This window comes from Pipistrellus kuhlii, unplaced genomic scaffold (genome assembly GCF_014108245.1).
Source record: "Pipistrellus kuhlii isolate mPipKuh1 unplaced genomic scaffold, mPipKuh1.p scaffold_m20_p_38, whole genome shotgun sequence".
Classification (NCBI taxonomy): domain Eukaryota; kingdom Metazoa; phylum Chordata; class Mammalia; order Chiroptera; family Vespertilionidae; genus Pipistrellus; species Pipistrellus kuhlii.
Window position 1 is genome coordinate 2,658,734 of NW_023425538.1, and position 22,917 is coordinate 2,681,650.

General features: G+C 49.6%; 1 protein-coding gene across 5 annotated transcripts in view; it reads right to left on the reverse strand.

Moving 5' to 3' along the window:
• The window catches only part of PAK4 (p21 (RAC1) activated kinase 4), a 51,185-nt gene that overhangs the window by 10,965 nt on the left and 17,303 nt on the right, over positions 1–22,917 (reverse strand). For 2 of the 5 annotated variants that reach the window (XM_036408209.2, XM_036408206.2), the window contains exons 1-2: positions 10,025–10,215; positions 904–977 (exon numbers count right to left, since the gene is read on the reverse strand). The exons of 1 other annotated variant lie outside the window; for it this stretch is intronic. The gene's annotated coding sequence lies outside the window, so the exon portion shown is untranslated. Of the gene's footprint in view, positions 1–903; positions 978–10,024; positions 10,216–22,917 lie in introns of those variants that run through there. 2 more of the 5 variants (XM_036408207.2, XM_036408205.2) reach the window with 1 other exon arrangement.

Here is a 22,917-nt window from a genome sequence, read left to right on the forward strand (position 1 = left end):
TGACAGTTTATGACTGTTCAGTAAACCATTCGGCCCGCGATTTAGGCTGGATTTTAGATTTTGGCCCCTTCTCTGATTGAGTTCGACACCCCTAGGCTAGAGTGTCAGCCTGCAGATTGAAGGATCCCGGGTTCGATTCCAGTCAACGGCACATGCCCAGGTTGTGGGCTCCATCCCCAGTAGGGAACATGCAGGAGCAGCCGATCAATGATTCTCTCTCATCATTGATGTTTCTATCTCCCTCCTCCTCTCCTTCCTCTCTGAAATCAATAAATATATATAGATTTAAAAACAAACAAACAAAGGGGACAGCCCTCGCCAGTTGGCTCAGCAGAGGGAAGGCCTCTGGACTGAAGGGTCCCAGGTTTGATTTCCGTCAAGGGTACAACCTCGGTTGCAGGCTCGATCCCCAGCCCTGGTTGGGGTGTGTGCAGGAGGCAACCAATCAATGTGTCTCCCTGCCTCTCTCACATGATATTTCTCTCTCTCTCTCTCTCTTTCGTCTCTTCCCCTCCTTTCTAATCTCTAATAATCAATGAAAAAAATAGTGAGGATTAACAAACAAATAAAAAACCCAAAGGGGCCAAAGGGGAGACACCTGAGATGGAGTTCCCAGGGAGACCAAAGAAATAACGGGAAGGAGCCAGATGACCAGAGAGTAAATCTCTTTGCCACTTACTCTGTGTGACCCTGAATAAGTGATTTCACTTCTCTGTGCCTGGACCAACCTCAACAGGACTGCTGTGCGAATTAAATGAGTTAATGCAAACAGAGCTGGGCACAGAAGGAGGGCCTCTCCTTATTTATTATTCTGATGGTTAGGATTACTTCTAGCAGTGTCTGAGGGAGGAGGGGACTCAGGTCTGGCTCCTCTGTCCCCCATGAGCCCTGGAGTCCACAGACCTGGTTTGGCACTGGCTGTGCTAGAAGTGTCCTTGGGCAGGTGCCATCTCCTCTTGGGGCTTCGGGTTACTCATCTGTAAAATGGGAACAAAACGTCTCATTTACTCATCCATTCATTTATTCTCCCACTCATTCAGTAATAACTCATTCCTTTGTGCCCAGCCTGTGCCGGTTGGTACTAGGGACACAGCGGTGATAAAGACAGCTTCTGATAGCCCAGAGTGGCCGGGGCTGGGGTCAGGGAGTACCAGACCCAGACTGGAGGGATGGGAGGGTGAAAATAAGGGAGGCTTCCCAGAGGAGGTGCTTGTGAGCTGCTATCTAAGGACGAGAGGAAACACCCAGGGGGGATTTTGTCTGGCTCATGGCTAGCTTCCCAGTGCCTGGCACAGGGTCAGCCACCAGCTCAGGGAGTCTTATGACCCATGAGGACGTTCAGAAGCATGTCTGGGATGTGGCCTCTTCAGCCCGACTCTCCTCCCATGAGAGAGCGACTCCTTTCCTGTGGGAGCAGCTCTGTGAGGCCAAATAGGCTGCCACCCTTTGCTCAGAGGAAGGACCTTCAATGGACAGCCTCCAGGAGAACCGGTTTGGCAGTGGAGGGCGGTGGGCAGGAACCCAGCAGCTAACCTGTCTCAACTGGTCTGGGCCTCTTGGCCAGCAGGTGGCCAGAATCAGATCTGGGCCGAGCTCTCCCAGCCATGGCACTGTCCTCCATACTCCAGGGACCCCAGCTGTCTAGATATGGGGTGGGACAGCCCTGGTCAGGGAGGGGGCCTCTTTGCTTCTGCCTCTGCCTCAACCTCTTCTATAGCCCCAACCAAACCAGGAGTCCCTGCAGTGTCTCCCCCGATTCCAGGCCTCTGAACACTGTACAGCCCTCCCTCCCAGACTTCCTTTGGTGGCCCTGACCCACCCTACACCCTTCACCAGACCCTCTCCCATCTTCCCCGCGCTGTCACCCAGATCTTTGCCCCATATCCTATCACCTTTGCACTGTCTTCCGCGCCGCGCCTCCCAGACCTAGCCTCACTTTTCCCCTTGGCCTTTCTTACTCTTTGCTCTGCCCATCCTCCACCTCCCGGCCAGGCCTCGCAGGGGAGGGTTTGCCACGTGACCCCTTACTAACCGAGGAGAGGGAGGAGCTCAGGATCCAGATGCGTGGGCAGGAAGCAGCCTGGCAGATGGGGCAGCCAACCCAGAACACCCACCCATAAACTGTGCCCCTCTGCGCAGTGCAGGCGGTGACCCCACAGGGGGAAGGGGTAGAGGGGCACACCTCCGGATATTTGCCTGGGGCCACCCCTTCCCTCTGGCACCACTCGGAGGGCAGGACAAACAGAGGAACTGACCGTGTTTATAATGATCAGGCAGGAGCCCCACCCTGGGGCAGCTCCAAGCACAGCTGGCTCCTTCACCACACTCCTCTTCCCACCCAGTCCCCAAACTCCTGACCTTATGGGGGCCTCCAAGAAAGAGGAGAGGAGCTGCTACTTAAAGGTAGGGGCCTGCACCAGGAATGGGGGATGCTGGGATTCCCAGACAAGCTTGGAACTTAGGAGTCAGACAGCCCAGGGCTCAAACCTGGGCTCTATTGCTACACACTGTGCCACCTCATTTTCTGTGCCATGAAGTAGCATGAGCCAACCCACCTTGGGAGCTCACTGTGTGGCCCTGCACTGGCAGCTCAGCCTCTCTGCCTCAGTTCCGCCTGTAAAAGTGGGTTATGACAGCTCCTGGAGTTGTATAAGGAGTCGCAGAGAGCATAGGCACTGATAGTCAGGCCCCTAGGAACTGCGCATAGGAAGGAAGTGTGTCCCCTTAGAGAGCAACCCACACACTTACTGCACACCTGCTGGGTTCTAGCCCCTCTTCTAAGCACTCAGCCCAGAGTCCTTCATTTATCTGCACACCTGACCAGGCTACAGACCTGACCCCAGTTACAGGGGAAAAAACCCAAAGAACGATAAAACACAAGGCAGAGAGAGGACGAGGACTTTCCCCTTGGCCAGGTTACACAGCTTGGCAGCAGCATGGATATTAGATCCCAGGCCTGTCCAACCCAATTCTCGGAATCAGCAGCAGCTGCCTCTTGGGAGACTTTCATGTGCTGGGCCCTGCTTGATGCTCTCTGTGCCCAAACCCACTCCCTCCTCATGATAACCTCTGAGAGAGGTACTCTCATCATCCCCAATTCACAGATGGGCACCCAAGATTCAGAGATGAGTCCCCTGTCCAGGGCACCCAGGCTCTGAACCTAGAGTTGGACACCAAAGCTCTTAGCTGCCTATTCTGCCCAAGGATCACAGCTGCCCAAGGATCATTTATTTTATAAATTAGTTTTTACCTTTTTTTATTTTTTTATTTTTAGAGAGAGCGAGCAAGAGAGAGGGATAGAGAGAGAGCAACATCAATGAGAAAGAAATATCGTCCAGCTGCCTCCTGTACACCCCCTACTGAGGATTGAGCCTGCAACCTGGGCGTGCCCTGACCGGAATCAAATCAGTGAACTCTTTTTTTTATTTATTTTTTTAAAAATATTTTATTGATTTTCCACAGACAGGAAGGGAGAGGGATAGAGATCAAAAGAGGGATAGAGAAACATCGATGAGAGATACATCGACCAGCTGCCTCCTGCACCCCCCCCCCCCCAATGGGGGATGTGCCCGCAACCAATGTACATGCCCTTGACCGGAATTGAATCTGGGACTTTTCAGTCCACAGACCGACGCTCTATCCACTGAGCCAAACTGGTTTCGACCAAATCAGTGAACTCTTGGTTCATGGGTCAACCTTCAACCACTGAGGTATACCGGCCAGGCTGTAGCCATGCTATTGTCATCATCATCATCATCATCTCCAAGGCAGGTCCTGGCCTTCTCCCCTCTCCCCACCCAGATCTTGTTCTTTCCTCTCCTGCCCTGAACCTTTCTGGGGGGAGGGTCCCTACTTCCTGTCTGACCTGTCTGGCCCTGGCCCCCAGGGATAACAAGAGGCAGCGCAAAGTGGGGCAGCTTCCTCCCCTTCCCTGTGATTCCTTATCCACCTTTCCCGCAGGCCTCTGGCATGACAGGCTACAGCGGAAAAGGCGTCGAAAGCCAGTCCCTACCACCAAATGTGGCTCGCTGAGCTCAGCCCCAGTACTGATACTGCCATCAACACCAGAGGACCTCCCAACCCTGCACAGATGCTGATGCTGAGCTCACCGACTCTACAATCTCCGTGAAGTGGTTATTCTCATGTCCACTTTGAAGATGTGGAAACTGAGGCTCACAAAGTGATATCCTGCACTAAGGGCATCCAGCAGAACTGAGCTTGGAAGACAGTCCTACTCACTCCAGGGTCAGCATCCTTAAATGCTATTTTGACTCACAAAGACTCCTCCCTGTAACTCACAAGGCCCATCACTTTTCCCCTCTCTCCTTCCTCACGCCCCTCGCTCACTCTACCCCAGCCTCATGGGCTTCCTCACTATTCTCCAAACCCTAGAAATGCCCCCACCTCAGGGCCTTTGCCCTGGTGGTTGCTACCTGCTGGAACTTACTTCTCACTGGTCTGCACATGGCTCTCTCCTCTCCACCTGCATCTTGCTCAAATGTCCCTATGGCTGTCCTGTCACTCTCTATGCCCCCTTTCTCTGCTTTATTTTCCCTCATTGCATTTCCATACATTGTGTGTGTGTGTGTGTGTGTGTGTGTGTGTGTAATTCTTCAGTGTCTGTCAGCTCCACGAGAGCCCTAGAGCCAATTGCTCCCCACTATACCCCAATGCCTGCAACATAGATGGGCCCACAGATTCATCTGTACCCACTACACCACTTTCCTGCTCTCATGCTTCAGCTTCTGGCAGAGAACCAGAGGCAGAGCGTGCACCAGTGCTCACACAGAATGGAAGAGGACATGAAGCCCGCAGCCACCAGCCAGGACACAGACACCTCCGAAGTCCAGTGTTTGATCCCAAGAAGGCAGACACATTTTTGCATCCTACTCTAAAATGTTGTTTCAATTAAAAAAAAAAAATCTTTTCAATTAAATCATTTCTCATGTGGAACAGGCAATTTTCAACCTGTCTTAGCAAAAGCTTCAGATTTTCCAGTCACACTGGCTTGTTCTACCCTCTGACCTTTCATGAGAGGAAACAGGCAGAAGAGCAAGAGCCACTGTGTGATAAAGCTGCCTGGTGTGTGTGCATGTGTAAAACTTACCTCCTACTCCCTCCCGCCGCAGGCGCTGTGTAAAGCTGCTCCCCTGGTAGGGAAGGGAGCTGACCCAGCGGGAACCCACAGGCCCAGGGGCAGAGAGGGGATGTGACCGGGATCACAACTATCCTTTCATCTTCACCAAACTGAAGGGGACTATGAAGCGCTCACTGTCCCCAGTTGCACTCAGGGCTTCCACCACTGGCGTCTGCTCACCCTTCTACGGTGATCATTACCTACCAGCTCCAGGAAACCTCTCCCTGCCTCAGTTTACTGCCTACCTCTCTGGGCTGTGCTCTGACAATGGAGGGAAAATCCAGTTTACCTTCTCAGCAGACAGCAAGCTCCTCTCTGCCCCTCTTAAAAAACCATGCCATTCCCACCTCCCACCCTTCCTCAGCTCTTGCTGTCCATCCAAATCACTCTTCAAGCTTCTCCCCATAGCCAAGTTCCTCCAAGAAATTTTCACATACCTGGGACTGACACATGCCCCCCTCCTTGTCAAACACCTACTCTACCCACAATGACCCCATGACACGCAGGAACCCACTATCCAAACATGACTGTCTACTGACAGCTGATATCTACCAGGCAAGGCAGGGCCGACAGCAGTAGCCTGAACAGCTAGAAACATCCCTGCCCTGACAGAATTCACGTTTCAGGGGTAAGGAGACTGTCAACAGATAAAATAAATCCGAAAAACAGTAAGTCAGATAAGTGATAGAAGAAAATGAATCGGGGATCAGGAGGATAAGAGGAGGTCAGAGTTTCCAATGAGGTCTGGGAGGGCCTTGCTGAGAAGGTGACATTTGAGGAGGGACCTGAATAGGGAGGGAAGGGGAGCCATGTGGGTACCTGGAGGAAGAGCACTGGGCAGCAAGAACAGCCAGGGCAAATGACCTGAGGTAGGAACATGCCTGTTACGGTCAAAGAGAAGTCAGACTAAGTGTTCAAGGCCTGGGCACCGAGGGAGTAAGTGATGAAAGAGGAGGGCAGGCAGGCGGTGGGGACAGATCCAGTAGGAACTTTTGAACCATGGGGAGGACACTGGCTTTTTTCTGAGTGAGATGGAGCCATAGAAAGATCTGGCAGGGGAGAGACAGGGCCTGACACTGTGTGAGGAGCTCAGAACATGCAGTTGGGACAGGACAGAAACAGAGGTCCAGGAAAGAGGAGGTTGTGCGAATCCAGCGGGAGACCACATGGGTGGAAGGGGAAGCAGTGGGCAGGTTCCGGGCTCACTATAAAGGCCGAGTTGGTAGGACTTGCCAAGGACAGATACTACTTTAGTAATAGCTGGAGTGTGAGCTCACTGGGGGCAGGGACATGGTCTGGTCTTGCCCATCAACACATCCCCCAAACACCTGGCACACTGCTGGCCCTTAGTATCTATCACCCAACCTGTTATACCGTGATGAGTGTGTCTATTGTTACCTCCTGTGGCTCCACACATGTGGGGGCCACATTTTGGTTGGTCATGACCGGATCTCAGCACCTAGAACAGGTCATCCATTAAAGGTGGATGGAGGGGACGCTGACTCTGGCCTGAGCCTATGCCAGGCATGCAGACCGGGCCATGCTGAACCTTCCAAATAGTTCTTGGGTGGGTGGGTATAGAGTCCTCTTCCTTCCTGTTTCCCAAACCAGGAAACAGGCCCAGAGAGGGGAAGTCACTGCCCAGGGCTGCCCAACACCAGGTCACAGACGCACCCACCCTGACCCAGAGAGGCCTTGTTGACGCCTCTTCAGCCTCCTGCTTCCCAGCGGCCCTGGTTCCAGCCAAGGCCTCCATTCCAGACAACAGACCCCAGAGGTTTATGGGACAAGAACCAGGACAGAGACAACGCCACACTAGTGATAACCAGAATCAGGATCAGAAAGGCTGCTAGGAAGGAATCTGAAAAAATATTAAACGAACAAAACTCGACAAGGGCTTCACCTTTGCTCAAACTGTGACTTAACATGGCACTGCCCAGCGGGACCTTGTCTCCTCACTTCACTCCAACCACACGGGTGGTCTCTTTCGTTTTAGACATAGGAATCTTGTTCCCACCTTAGGGCCTTTGCACCTACTATTTTCTCTGCCCAGAGCTGCATGGCTCACCCTTTCTTGACACCTCTGCTTTATATTTCTCCATGGCAGTTATTATTACCTGGCATCACCCCTCCCCGCAGTACAACGTCGGCTCTCTCTTGCTGTGTCCCTGTATCCAGAGTAGGGCCTGAGCACACAGTAGGCACTCAGTAAATATCAGTGGAACAAAGGAGTGTTGCCTTTGCCAGTGTGATGAGTCTAGACCCTGAAGAGAGGCAGGGAAGGGTGTAGAGGACTGGGGGCAGACAGGAGCCCCAAGGCCCATCCCACACTGTCTGAAAGTCTGATCTGATGCCTGAGAAGGAACTTCGAGAGTGAAGCTGGCTATTTAGTAAATAATCAGGTGTGTGTCCCAAACACAAGAAGCACCCATTGGGAGTCCATCCCAGGTCCTCCCCACCACAGGGAGGCCGCCCCAGCCATGTGGCCTAGGCTGTAAGTCTGAGGAAGGGCAGCAGATCTGGAGTACAGACAAGAGGCCAGTCACAGAGCGGAGGATGCTGCGAGAAATCCACGAGTCTCCCCCAGTGAGTGAAAGCCCACAGAAGCACGTGGATCTATCTGGCTTCACCCTGGTCTTGGGAAGGAGAGCCTGCAGTCAGCATTCTAGGAGTGAGAAGCAGCCCTGCTCTCTGAATTCTGGCCAGACACAATGCCATTCTCCCCGACCAGGCCTTCACGCAGATTGTGCCAGTACAGGGCTCAGCAGGCAGTTGGTAGCTAAGAGCAGACTGTCCAGGCTCAGATACCAGCTCCAACACTGCCAAGCTGTGTGCTCTGAGAAAATAACTCAACCTCTCTGGGACTCAATGTCCTCATCTGCAAACGCAGGGGGACAAGTCTCTTAACTCCCGGGAATGTCTAGACCACATGTGTCAAACACAAGGCCCTCGGGCCAAATCCGTCCCGCCAGGCCTTGCAATGTGGCCCGCACCGCGCTGTCATCACTGCACTCCGCTGCGTTTCCATCACAATGACAGTTTATGACTGTTCAGTAAACCATTCGGCCCGCGATTTAGGCTGGATTTTAGATTTTGGCCCCTTCTCTGATTGAGTTCGACACCACTAGTCTAGACAATAGAATGAGATGGCATTTAGAAGAATGATGGTCCTCACTACATGTTAGCTGCTGTTATTACTATTGCCATTGTTGTTGCTGCTGCTGCTGAATGAATCAAGGAACAAATAAAAGAGGATGCTGGGCAAGTTCCTCTCCTGGCCAGAGCCAATGTGCCAGTCTTACTATCTGTTAAGTCTTACTTTCTCTAGGGCTGGAGTGGGGGAGTGTAATGGGCTGCCACTGTCTGAGGACACATCTGCCTCTCCCACTGGACTGGAGCCAAGAGGACAGGGCCTGGGGCCATCAGCCACCCTGTGGGCCCAGCCCTGCCCAGCAAAAGGGGGTGGTGGTGAGGAGATAGCTCTGAGTGTGGCTGGATGAAAAGATGCCACTTCCTTTACCCAGCTGGGCCCAGGCTGGTGCTCAGAGGTTCAAGGGAGGCCAGTAGGCTCTGACAACCCCAGCCCCGAATACCCCTGCCCTCCTGGCCAGGCACAACAGGGCACAGACACAAGGGCTCTGTTGGTATCCCTCACCCCCCAGAGGTGCCCAGGCTGGGAATGAATGGCACAGCAAACCTGAGTGTGGGTGAGTCCACAGGGACGGGGGAAATCAGATTAGACTTCATTCATTCTTCCCTAAGGCAGGGCAGGAAGAAGGGAGAGGGTATAGGCAGAAAAGAGGCTCTGGAGCCCTCCCAGGCCCCCGGAACTCAAGCCCTCCCCTGCCCTGCGCACACACGCGCGCACACACACACACACACACACACACACACACACACACACACCCTAGACACAGAAGCACAGTCATCCACAGAGACTGTGACACGGACTCAGCATAAACATCCAGCTATACAATCACAGACGCACAGGAACACACAACGTGGTCGTACAAGAAACTCCCTGAGCAGCCGGAGCCAGCAGCAGCCATGCCAACACAACAGAGGCAGCGATTGTAGAGCCTGAACATGGGAAGGGACATCACCCCTGAGCCTCAGCTCCTGCCTCTCGGATATGGGTCCCATAGAGAAAGTGCAAGAGTAATGTGCGGTGTCAGTGGGAGAAGGTGAGGGAAGCAGTGTTAAAGTGGGGCTGGCTCAGAGGAAGCTCTCAGCATGGAAGGCTCAGACACTAGGACAGTCACAGCCAGGTCCCTGAAGCACCCAGGACCCCTCCAAAACCACTCACATCCCAGAGGTGCAGGCATTCCTGAAAGAGACCCACAGACACATGCCAATGGCATGCATGATACAGACCTGGTCCACCAGCCAGAAACACAGACACATGCATACACACACAATTCCACAGATGCATCATAACTGCTGGACTTCCCTAGAAAGGCAGACTCAGGACCCCATACACACACCAGGAACATTCCCCAAGACAGAGTTAGACCACAGACCCATGCAAGCCTAGATCCACACACTCTGGGCAATAAGTCCCCATGGCAGACCCAGGCACAACCATGGCCAACTCCAGGGCCAATCACCTAGAGAGGCCCAGCCCCTCAGAACCACCACCTCCAAACCAGACCCCAGGAAGGCGCTCCCACCGAGATGCTCAGGGACTGAACTGAGACATGTGGTAAGCCTCAGCAGAGACAACTGCCACCACCAACACGGAGCCCTGCTCCTGGGCCCAGGAAAGGTGTGGCCCCTTGGTCACATGCTCACACTGGCTCAGGTGACCAGGCAGCAGGACTACCCTCCTCACACCCAGTGCAGCCCTCCCCTCTCTGCCCCTCCTGCCTGAGGCCAGGGCCAGCTCACCTCCACCATCTTCTTCCCTGAGTCCTGGGCCACCTCAGTGGGGTGAGCCACACAGAGGCTTTCAGCTGGGAGAGCAGGGAGCAGGTATCAAGGGGGCTCCCCTGGCTCTCCGGCACACACACCCACAAAGAGAGCAGGTTGGGCTCTGTGCCCCAGCCTTTCTGGCAGTGGGTGGTGACGCTGCCCTGCCCTGGCAGAGAAGTTGAGCTCCCGGTGGCTCCAGCCCACGGGAGGAGGGAAGGGGGAATGGGAGGGAGAGACAGAGGGAGGCGGGGCTGAGTCTGAAGAGCGTGGGCCACATCACCATCACCACAATGCCCAGCAGAGGGAAGGGCGAGGCAGGGACACAGGCAGAGGAGACTCCAACCACAGTCCTTGCTTCAGAGGGCCAGAACCCCACTAGCACCCCTCCTCAACTCGTTCCCCCGGTAGGCTAGATGCCAGGGGTTAGGGAAGCAAGCGGTGTTGCATAGTGGCGGGCAGTGAGGTTTGAAACAATGATCCAGTTAAGGCAGGACAGAGGGATGGGGCTCTGCTATGGAGGGGTGGCTGGAGATCTGGGGCTTCATGTATTCTCTGGTCCCCCACTTCCAGGCTATGAGTCCAGCAAGAGCTTCGAGAAAACACAACAAAGGTAGCCTCTCTAGCTCTGCCCCACTCATGCATGAGGACGAGCCCGAGACTTGCAGCCTAACCAGAAGGGGAAGATCCAGTTCTTGGTGATGCCCCCACATCGCCATCTCTAGGTGTAGGGCTGGGAGACATGGATGGTGGGAACGGGGAGAGAGAAAGGGCTGTGCCATGCTGGCTCTGCCTTCCAGGATGTGACTAACCCTTCTGAAAATAAGTGGCTCTACTCTACACACACTAAGACATTTGAACTCACTGCTGCCCTCAATGACAAGTACTTTATCTGGCCCATTTACATCAGAGGAAACTGAGTCAGGGAAGCTGGTCACCTACCACCTGTCCCAGTGCCAGTGCCCAAAACCAGCTTTTCTGAGCAGCAGGCTAGCTTGTTCGAACCCCCATTCCAGAACAGGAGAAAAAAGACACTCAGAGAGGGGGATTAAAAAGGGGCCATGTTGGCCTTAGATCTCACTTCCCCTGCGAAGCCTTCGCTGGCCCAGGTCAGAGTTCCTGGTGTGAAGTTTGTTTCTTTCTGTCTGTCTCACCCATGATAGAGGACTTGGGGGACAGGGGTCAGCTGCTTGGTTCATCCCTATTCACCCTTTGGAGCCGCTACAAGCTGCTCCCACAGGATGCCTTCCCTGACACATTAGGCTGAGTCAGGTGCCCCTTCTGGGCCTTATCCCAGTGCTACCTCCCGGCTGTCACTGTCTCTGAATGTCTGTCTCCTCCACTGGTCCACACATCTGCTGAGCTCCTAGCACATGCTAGGCAGGCCTGTTGGAGGTCCTGAGAACTCCGTAATGAACAAAGTAGACAAAACTTCCTGCCTGGGGCTTCCTCACTGGAGGGTCCTGTGAGTGACAGGGACTGGGTTTGAGAAGGTGACTGGGTCCAGGACAGATGCCCAGTTGCTGGTGAGCCCAGTGAGAACAGTGAGCAGTCCAGGCAGATGGGGACAGAAACCTGAGTCATTCCCATCCCCCCACAGTGGCCACCTCCCGCAGGACTCCCATCACTCAGACCAGGAGGCCTGGAAATCCCTCAAGCCCCCTCCTGTCCATCACCTGTTCAGTAAGCCAGAGGCTCCCAGGGCCACAGCAGGGTAGTTTGGGGACCCCAGAAGTCCCAGATCCCAGGCCACTCCCTCCCCCACCAGGGTGGAGCACCTGTCAGGCAGCCACCCAGACATGAGCCAAGTGAAGCGGCTCCTCTAACCTCCCCAAACTGGATAGGCTGGTTTGGGCTCTGGTGTGGAAAGCGAGTAGTGGCCAGCAAAGGGGAAGGGGCGGGACAGAGAGGGGAAGGGGAGGGACAGAGGGGGGAAGGGGAGGGACAGAAGAGAGAAGGGGAAAGGAGGAGGGAGGGCGCACCAAGCCTCTCATTGGAAATAGGAGGTTCTCCTGGTGATAGGCCTCAGGAGCCAGGAGAGTCGTCCAAGATCCTCTCACACTGGAACAGATTTTATTACAAACTAAATAAACATACCTCAAAATAGAGACTAAAACAGTGAACCCCCATAAAGTCTACTACTCAGAGTTCCAACTATTAACATTCTGCCACATTTGGGCTTCATCTCTGCCCTTTCTTTCCATCTCGGTGTCTGTCTCTGAATAATGCAGACACGTGGTTCAAAAGCCAATGGCACCAGAGGGTAAGCAATGACAGGACGGGCCCCCTTCCCTGACCTAGCTTGGCCCCAGAAACAACCTGTACCAGTTTTTTTGTCCTTTCTGAGAGAGCCTACAAATGCACATGTGTATGCAGGTGCATACATACACTGACACACTCTTTAGATGGCAGCATACCAACAGACTATTCTGCACCTGCTTTTTTCAAGAACATCGCTTGGCTCTCCTGTGCTGCTGGCACCAGGAGTTTGGCAGCATCTAGTAAAGGTAAAGACACACACTTGGGACCTGGCCAGCATTTTCCTGGGAGCCTACCAAGCAAAATTCGGCCCTTGGGCTTCAGGGACACGTATGGGAAAGTTCAAGAAGCACAATCTGAATCTGCCAGAGACTGGAAACAATGCAAATGCTCATCCACAGGAAATGGGTAATAAAGTGTGGTCGACTGGCTCCATGGAATAGTACACAACAGTGACAATGAATGACCACAGTTGCATGTGCACGAATAGCAAAACGATGTTAACAAAAGAAGCGAAACATAAAACACATCCTAGGATTTTGTCCAGAAAAGGTCTGAAACCAGACAAAATGAAATACACTGTTTAGGGAGGTATACAGAGGGGGTAAAACCAAAGAGAAAAGCTAGGCAGTGACTGCCTCGAAAGTCAGGGAAGGGGCTGCCCTGGGCGGGAGGGCCTGGGGAGGCAGGGCTATGTAGGTCTTCGCTTTATAATAATTGGTTATTATCGCTTCTCGGCCTTTTGGCTAAGATCAAGTATAATAATTGGTTATGCTATATCTTTACGCTTTATTCACTTTCCAGCATGTATACTAACAATTTTTATTATTTTAAAATGTTATTATATTTACTTATTTATTCATAGTTTATTATTTGTTTTATTAATTTTATTTAAAAAATCTTATTATAACTTAATAGAAAAATATGTAATATATCTTAGTAGTCTTTCCATACCTTGATCTCCACAAAGCACAGTTCTGCGTGGAAGGGCCAAGGTGCCTTGAACCAATCACCATGAGGCCACACTGGTGGTTTCCAGCCTTGAGCTCTTACAAACAGTGCAGCAATGACAACCATGTACAGATGGTGTGCCTGTGGGTCAAATGTCTAGAAGTGGAACTGCAGGCAAAGCTCAGCACTGCCAAGTTGTCCAGTGTGAGGGCCTCACAGCCCAGGAGATTGTCAAACTCCTTGCCAGTCAGATAGGTGAAGTTGTCCCCTCGGCCTAGTTGTTATCTGCTTTTTTCTGCTTAGCAGGATGCACATCCTTTCACAAAAGAGTCAGAATTCCTTTTCTGCTGAGTATCTCTTCTAAGTCATTGCCCTTTTCTCTGCATGGTCAGAGAGAGCTTTGTAAACCTGATGTCCCTCACCTTCCTTACTGGGGCCAGTACAGTTAAAGCTACCTCCTTCCCAGGTTCCCAGGCTCTTGCCACCTCTCGGTCTCATTTCCCAACACACTCCTCCTCCAGTCATCAGCTCCAGCAGCATGCAGCTTCCTTCCCACATTCATGGGTTCCACTAATAGAAGTCCAATGCGTGTCCACCCTGTGCTGCCCAGGCCGGGAGGCGGGTGCAGCATGGTCCTTGCCCTGTGGGGCTTAGAGTAAAAAAATCACACAAATTAAATGTGAAATTCAGCGAGACTCACAGGCTGGAGGGACAGGGAAGTGGTGGAGCCAGGCTATCGGTGAGCCAGAGGGCCTGCATTTGGAAGACGTAACTCTGGGCTGCCTTGTCTGCGGAGGACGGAACTAAGAGGGCCTGAGCAGGCATGAGGACAAGTGACAAGAGCGCCTCACTGCTCCAAGCAATGATGAAGGTAGCCAGGACGGTTGGACATGAAGAGAGGAGGACAGACAGAGCTATGTCTGCCAAGAAAAAGCAAGGGTCGTTAATGAGGGGACTAAGGACAAGGCAGGTGCCAAGGGTGACTCTGAAGCTGGGTAAACCATGGTGCCATCTCCCACACAGGGAGCTGGAGAAGAGCTCCAAAACTGTCAGGGCCAGGCCCCAGAACAGCTCCATTCTGAAAAAGATGCACAAAATGGGAGGACTCACTGCCTAAAAGACAGCTAAGTAATCAGGAGTGTGGATAAACACGTAGATCAGTAACCTGAGAGAGTACTCAGAAACAGATCCACACAAATATACCAACATTTTAAAACACTGATATTTTTCACTTTGTTAAAATATACCTAATACTTATCACTTTAGCTGTTTGTAACACGGATAATTCCATGGCATTAAATACATTCACAATGTCGTGTAATCATCATCACTGTCTTTACCCAAAACTTTTTCATCATTCCCAATGCAAATCCTGTATACATTAAACAACAGCTCCCTATCCTCTCCTCCTTGGCCCCTGGTAAATTCTATTCCATTTTCAGTCTCTATAAATTAGCTTATTCTGGGCAAATTATATAAATAGAATCTTACAATATTTCTCCTCTGGTTGGCTCATTTCTCCCCCCCCCGCCCCTCATATGTTTTTATTGGCTACAGAGAGAGGGAGGGAGAAGGAGAGAGAGAAATGTCAACGATGAAAGATTGGCTGCCTCCTTCCTGCACATCCTCTACAGGGGACTGAGCTCGCAACCCAGGCATATGCCCTGACCTGGAATCTAACCATGACTTCCTGGTTCATGGGTTGACACTCAACCAATGAGCCACATGTTTGGCTCATTTCACTTAGTATAATGTTTTCATTTTTTAAAATATATTTTACTGATTTTTTACAGAGAGGAAGGGAGAGAGATAGAGAGCTAGAAATATCGATGATGAGAGAGAAACATTGACCAGCTGCCTCCTGCACACCCCCCACCTGGGATGTGCCCACAACCAATGTACATGCCCCTGACCAGAATTGAACCTGGGACCTTTCAGTCCGCAGACCGATGTTCTACCGCTGAGCCAAACCAGTTTCAGCTCACTTAGTATAATGTTTTCAAAGTCCATTCATATTGGTAGCATATATCAAAATTGCCTTCCCCCCAATTTTTTTTTTAAAGAATAGTTTTGTTTAGTTGTTTGTTTTTGTATTACTTTTCATCTGGGGATATTTTTCCATTGCCTTTACTTAGAGTTGAAAAGAAGGAGGTAGGGGGAGAGAAACACTGAAATGAGAGACACACATTGATTGGTTGCATCCAGCATGTGCTCCAACCCAGACAGAGAACAAACTGCAACTCAGGTTCATGCCCTTGACCAGGAATTGAACCTGCAACCCTGCAGTGCCCAGGTTGGTGTTCTAACCACTGAACATACCAGCCAAGGCTAAAGAATAATTTTTATTGGTTTCTGGAAAGAAATATCAATGTGAGGCCGAAACATTGATAGGATGCCTCCTGTACACCCCCTACTTGGGATTGAAAACCCAGCCCAACCATGTGCTCTGACCATAAATGGAACTAACCTCCTGGTGCACAGGATGTTGCCCAATTAACTGAGCAAGACTGGCCAGGGCTTCTTCCTTTTATGACTGAATAATATTCCACTATGTTTATATACGACAAATTATTTATGTATCCACTTATTTTATTTCTTTAAAATCTTTATTGTTGAGAGTATTACAGATGTCCTCTTATTTTCCCCCCTTTGCCTCCCTTCACACAATTCCTGCCCCACCCTTTTACCACCCTATCTGTGTCTATAGTTAAGATATTTGGTTAATCTCCTACCACTCTCCCCCTCCCCTTAATGCTTCCTCTGACTCTATTTTGCTTACCAGTTTATTTTGTTCATTAGATTTGTTCATTTATTTTGATTTTTAGATTCTATTGTTGATAAATATATATTTATTGCCATTTTATTATTCATATTTTGTACCTCTTCCTCTTCTCCTTTTTCCTCTTCTTAAAGAATACCTTTCAGCATTTCATATAATTCTGATTTGGTGGTGATGAACTCCTGTAGCTTTTTCTTGTCTGTAGGTCCTTGCTATTCATCACTTCAAATATTTTTTGCCACTCCCTTTTGGCCTGCAAAGTTTCTACTGAGAAATCAGCTGACAAGTCATAGGGGTGCTCCTTTGTAGGTAACTAACTACTTTTCTCTTGCTGCTTTTAAAATTGTCTTTAGCCCTTGACATTTTAATTATGTGTCTTGGTATAGGCCTCTTTGGATTCCTCTTTTTGGGGGATTCTCTGTGCTTCCTGGACTTGTAAATCTATCTCTTTCACCAGGTAGGCAAAGTTTTCTGTCATTATTTCTTCAAATTGGTTTTCAGTATCTTGCTCTCTCTCTTCTCCTTCTGGTATCTCCATAATGCAAATGTTGGTTACATTTGATGTTGTTCCAGGGGGCTCCTTAATCTATCGTCATATTTTTGGATTCTTTTTGTTGTTGTTCTGATTGGGTGTTTTTTGCTTCCTTATATTCCAAATCCTTGATTTGATTATCGGAATCCTCTACTGTGGAAACCCAGTAAGTTGTTCCTTATTTCAGTTAGTGTATGCTTAATTTCTAACTGGTCCTTTTTCATGTCTTTGACATTCTCACTAAAATCCTTGAAAATCTCATTAAGATTCTTAAGCAATCTTATAATCATCGTTTTGAATTCTACATTCAGTAGTTTGCTTTCTTTCATTTGTGACATGTTTCTTTGTTTCCACATTTTGGTTGCTTCCCTGTGTTTGTTTCTATGTATTAGGTAGAGTTGCTATGTCTCCTGGAATTGGTAGAGTGACCTTGTGTAATAGGTATCTTATTGGGCCCATTGGCTCAGGCCTCCAAGTCTTTTGTGCTGGGCACTCTAGGTGCATCCCTGTGTGAACTGTGTGCACAGTCTTGTACTTAAGCCTTGACTGCTTTTGGCATCACTGGAAGGCCAATTAGCGGCGAGGACCAGCTGTGGCTACAGTGGGAGAGCTGCTGTTCAGGAAACACCCTAATGGAGTAGGGTTTGCTTCAGTGGGCCTTTGGTGCTCACTGAGTTTGCCCCTTGAGAGTGCTGCTTGTGGATGTGTAGAGTTGTAATCAGCTATGGCCTGAAGGTGCCCACCAGGTGCACTGGCTGTAAGGCTTCCAGGGAGATACCAAGTCAGCCACTGCCTGGGGCCACCTGACAGGACCTATAGAGGGATTTTCAGATGGCTGCTATTTTCTATTTGTATTGGGATTGGATATGCACAGGCAAGGCCCAGCTGGGAAGCAAGGCAGGCTGGTCCTAGTGCTGGGGTTGGGCCGTTTATTGATAGGTTTGGGGCATGCTGTCACCTGCTGCAGCTTGTTTGAGAGATTTTAGCAAAGGCTAAAAGGCCATTCGTATGGAAAAGCTGCTGCAAACAACTTGGGTGGGGCTGCAAATTGGATGGGGCAGGGTCTCAGGGAATACCCATGATACAACAAACAGTGTGCTCCAGGCTGATAGACACTCATATATGGCTGCCAGTCAGCCCTGCAAAAGAGGAGGTTCCAGCACAGGAACAATGACCCCTGTGAGCATCTTCATCTGGGAGAAAGCCACCCCAAGTTCCTGCCCCAATGCCAGACAACCCAGTTCCTCCCCATGTGTTTGTGTTCCCCAAAGCCACCCATGCTGGGAGTCTGAGTATGTTTGTGTATCAACCCTTTAAATGGAACACTTGGGTCTCCAGCAACCGTGGGGTCACTCAGCCACAAACTACTGTTTTTATAGCCCATAGTTACAGGTACTTCCCTTCCCAGCTCTGGAACCCTGTGCTGGAGGTCTGGTGTGGGGCTGGGACTCCTTGTTCCTCATGGGTTGTCTCCACAGAGATAATCTCCCTCCTGTTAAAAAAAAGCGGCACACATGGGTGCTGGTCCTGCCTGATCTGTGCCTCCACCTCTCCTACCAGACTCAAAAAGCTTTCTTCTTCACTTCTCTAGTTGTAGGACTTCCATTCAGCCAGCTTCCAGGTGGTTCTGAACGATGGTTGTTCTGTATTTTAGTTGTAATTTTCATGTGGTTGTGAGAGGCGACGAGTACAGACATTTACCTATGCCACTATCTTGGTTCTTCTGTGTATTCATTTATCTGTTAATAGACACTTAAACCTTTTACTTTTTAGCTACTCTGAATAATGCAACTATGAACGTTGGTATACAAATACCTGTCCAAGTCTTTGCCTCCAATTTTTTTGTACATATACCTAGGTTTGGAATTGCTATGGTAGTTCTGTATTTAACCTTTTGAGAAATGATTGAACTGTCTTCCACAGTGGCTGCTCCATTTAATATTCCTACCAGCAATGCATGAGGGTTCCAATCTCCCTACATCTTCACCAATATTTGTTATTTTCCTATTTTTTAAATAATAGCCATCCTGGTGGGTATAAAGTAGTATCTTACTGTGGTAACTTATTTTCTTTACAAAGAAGTATAAGCAATTCAATGGAGAAAAGACAGCATTTTCAACAAATGGTGTTAGAATAACTGGATATCCATATGCAAAATAATAATAATAATAATAATAATAATAATAATAAAAGAAAGAATCTTGATCTAAACCTTACAATTTGCACAAATAGTATTAACTTATTATGGAGCAGAGAGCTAAATGTAAAATTTTAAAACAATAAAACTTTAGACAACAAATAGGCAAATCTTCAGAATCTAGGGCTAGGTGCAGAGTTCTTAAACATGATACCGAAAGCAAGATCCATAAAAGGAATTTACCTCATCAAAATTAAAAATGTCTGTTTTGCAAAAGCTCACATGAAGAGGATAAAAAGCTAAAGACTGGGAGAAAACATTTACAAACTCCTTGTCTGGCAAAGGAGTAGTATCTAGAAGAGACAAAGAACTCTCAAAACTTAGTTTAAAAAACCCACAAAAAACAAACAAACAATCCAATTAGCAAATGGACAGAAGACAGGAAGAGACATTTCACCAAAGATAAATGGCAGATAAACACCTGAAAGGGTGTTCAACATCATTAGCCATTAGAGAAATACCAATTAAAGCTACAGTGAGTTATCATTACACACCTATTATGCCAGCTAAAGTGAAAAATAGTGACAACAACAAATGCTGGTGAGGATGCAGAGAAACTAGATTACCCATGCATTGCTGGTGGGATGTAAGATGGTGCAGCCATGCTGGAAAACAGTGAGGCAGTTTCTTTAAACATGCAGCTACCATATTACCCAGCAGGTGCACTTCTGGGTATTTGTCTCAGAGAAATGAAAATTTACATTCACACATAATTGTGTATGTGGCTGTTTATAGCAGCTTTAAACTATAAACAACCAGATGTCCTTCAATGGGTGAATGGTTAAACAAACTGTGGTACATTCATATCATGGAAATGAATACTGAAAAAGTCAACCCCAAAAGGTTACATATAGCATGATTCCATTTATATAACACTAGGGGCCCAGTGCATAAATTTGTGCACCTTGCAAGGAACTGTGGGCTGTGAGGCTGCAGTGGGCACTGGGCAGGTCTAGGCCCATCCTCCACGCCCCAGTCCCTTATTTGCTGGTAGCCCCACTCCCACCTTTGTCACTCCCATGCACTGACGGTGGGAGTGATTGGGCTGGCACCAGTAGTGGGTGAGTGAGATGTTGATGGTGCTGAGCAATCAGGGTCGGTGCCAGGAACCAACAGCGGGTACAAATGGGGCCAGTACTAGCAAAAGGTGTGAGTGCCAGATGGGACCATGACACATGGGAGCAAAGGATTTCCAGTAACCACCAAAGGCTCGCCTGGATGACAGCAATCGGCACCCTGCCTTGTTCTGGCATCCCCGTTCACCTGCTCCACCATCCTGCCAAAGCCGACGCCTGCCATGTTCTGTGCGCGCCCCCTGGTGGTCACTATATGTCATAGCGGCTGTTTGTTCCGCTGTTCAGTCTATTTGCATATTAGGGTTTTATACACACACACACACACACACACACACTAGAGGCCTGGTGCATGAAATTCGTGCACAGGGGTGTGTGTCCCTCAGTCCAGCCTGCACCCTCTCCAATCTGGGACCCCTCGAGGGCAACTGCCCCCTAACCACTCCCCTGCAAGCCTGATTGATACCTAACTGCTCCCCTGCCAGCCTGATTGCCCCTAACTGCCCCCCTCTGCAGGCCTGGTCACCCCTAACTGCCCTTTCCTGCAAGTCTGGGTCCCCAACTGCCCTTCCCTGCAGGCCCGATTGCCCCCAACTTCCTTCCTCTGCTGGCCTGATCAACCCTAACTGCCCTCCCCTGCAGGCTTGATTGCCCACAACTGCCCTCCCTTGCAGGCCTGGTCCCTCCCAACTGCTCCCCCCTGCTGGCCATCTTGTGGTGGCCATCGTGTGTCCACATGGGGGCAGCCATCTTGTGTGGTGGAGTGACGGTCAATTTGCATATTACTCTTTTATTAGCTAGGATAGAGGCCTGGTGCATGGGTGGGGGCCAGCTGGTTTGCCCTGAAAAGTGTCCTGGATCAGGGTGGGGGTTCCCTTAGGGCGTGGTGCAGCCTGTGTGGTTTCAGGCTAGCCACGTCCCCCAGTAACCCAAGAAGAACCCCTGGTGTCTGGGATTTATTTATCTTCTATAATTGAAACTTTGTAGCCTTGAGTGGAGGCCTGGGCTGGCCAGGGTGTGTGGAAAGCTTGGTTTCCTCCATCACCAGGGGCAACCCAAGCCTCCTGTTTGCAACCATTTTGGTTGTGTTAATTTGCATACCCACTCCTGATTGGCTGGGGGCCATGGCTTGTAAGAGTAGCAGAATGATGGTTAATTTGCATTAGGTAGGATTCTTAAAATGACAGAATTTTTATTAGGTAGGATTCTTGAAATGACAGAATTATAAAAATGGGGAATAGACAGATAAGTGTTGCCAGGAGTTAGGGATGGGCCAGGGAGGGGATGTAGCTATAAAAAGGCATCAGGAGGAATCCTTGTGATAAAATGTTTTGTATTTTTACCTTATCCACATCAATATCCAGGTTGTGATCTTGTACTAACTCTAGACTTGCCACTGGGGAAACTGGGTAAAGGGTAAAAGGGCTCTCTCTGAATTATTTCTTACAATTGCATGTGAATCAAAAATTATCTCAACATTTTTTATTTAAAATAACTTTATTTAAAATGCCAGCTCCTTTCCCATCTTTTAGCCTTTGAATATGCTGTTCATGCTCCTTAAAACAGCCTTCCACACATTAACTTCTGTTCCTCTCCCAGCCAGTAGCTCAGATGTCTCCTACTCCAGGTAGCATTCCCTGATTTCCTAGGCTGGAGCTGGGACACTCTGGACTGTGCTTTCCCCAAAGTGACTCTAGAATGTCACTGCCTCAAGTTCCATGAGGGTAGGACTTTGGGCTATCAGGCCACCAGCCTGTCACAGGCATCAGACAGCCCAGGGATGAACTCAGTGAGTATCTACAATACAAAATGAATGAGTGAATGGTAATAATGACAATAATACTGAGAACTAGGATCATTAAGAGGTTTCTATGTGCTAGCTTTCTTCTGAGTGCTTTACATAGATGAAATCACCTTTATACAATCTGGTTTTATAAATGGGGAACAGGCCAAAGGGTTAAGAGTGCCACATGCCCAAGGTCACCGAGCTAGTAGATGGCAGAGCCAGGTGGCAAACTCAGGCTTCCAGATCCAGTGCCTTTGATAATAATCTCCAACCCAGAGGGTCTCTCCATGAACTGCTAGATGAGATCACTAAACAGGGCCCTCAGGGGAAGACAAAGAGAAGAGACCCTCCCACTTCAACCCCCAATCTATTCCCAGCTTTCTCTGTATAGATCCCAGGTGATAACCCATTCTTACCTTACAGGTGCTCAGGGGAAGCCCCTTACACATCAAGGACCTGTAACTGAATTCCATTTGGTGACCTGCAAAGCTAGCAGCGCTCCCCACCCTCTAAAATGCCCACTTTCACTTGGAAGCAATGCCAGGCTGGGGTGGGGGCTGCGGGCCTAGGGCAGAGGAGCCCCAAGTGCCCTCCTGAGCTCCAGCAGGGCAGGCTGCTTTTATCTGGCTGGGGTGGGGGAACTCTGATCCATACTGGATGCATCCCTATTGGCACAGAACTTCATTTATCCACCCAGAGAACCCTCTAGAGCAAAATATTGAGAGCAAGCTGCAGCCAAGTACTGGCAGCCTGGGATCATTTATACCATTTTAAAGCCTGGAGAACCATCCAGTATACTATTTAGGGAAGCCCAGGGAGGGACCACAGTGAGGCTCTGGGTACCTGGGGGAAGGCATCTGGAGAACTTTAATCATAGCCAGAGTGTTTTCTCTCCTCGCTGTGCATCAGACCCGAGGAGGTCCATCAGGTGATTCTCTATTTTCCTGGGACATCTAAAATCTTTCATAATTCACAAAAAGAGGTAATAATTAAAAGAAGAAAAGATGATTGCATTTATTCGATGATGCTAGAAAGAGCACATGAAGGAGGGGGCTTTTAGGGCACTGGCAATGCTTGTCTTCATTAGATTGTCAATAGATGGTGTTTGCTTTATAATTACTTGTTAAACTGAACAGGGAGGTTCTGTGCACTTTTATGTACACGTCATATTTTACACGCCATGCAGAAAATACCAGCGATAGCAATTCTGACAGCTGGCAACTGCATCTGCACATGCAAGTGTGCGCTGGCTCTCTTATTTTTTTATAATATACTAGAGGCCTGGTGCATGAAAT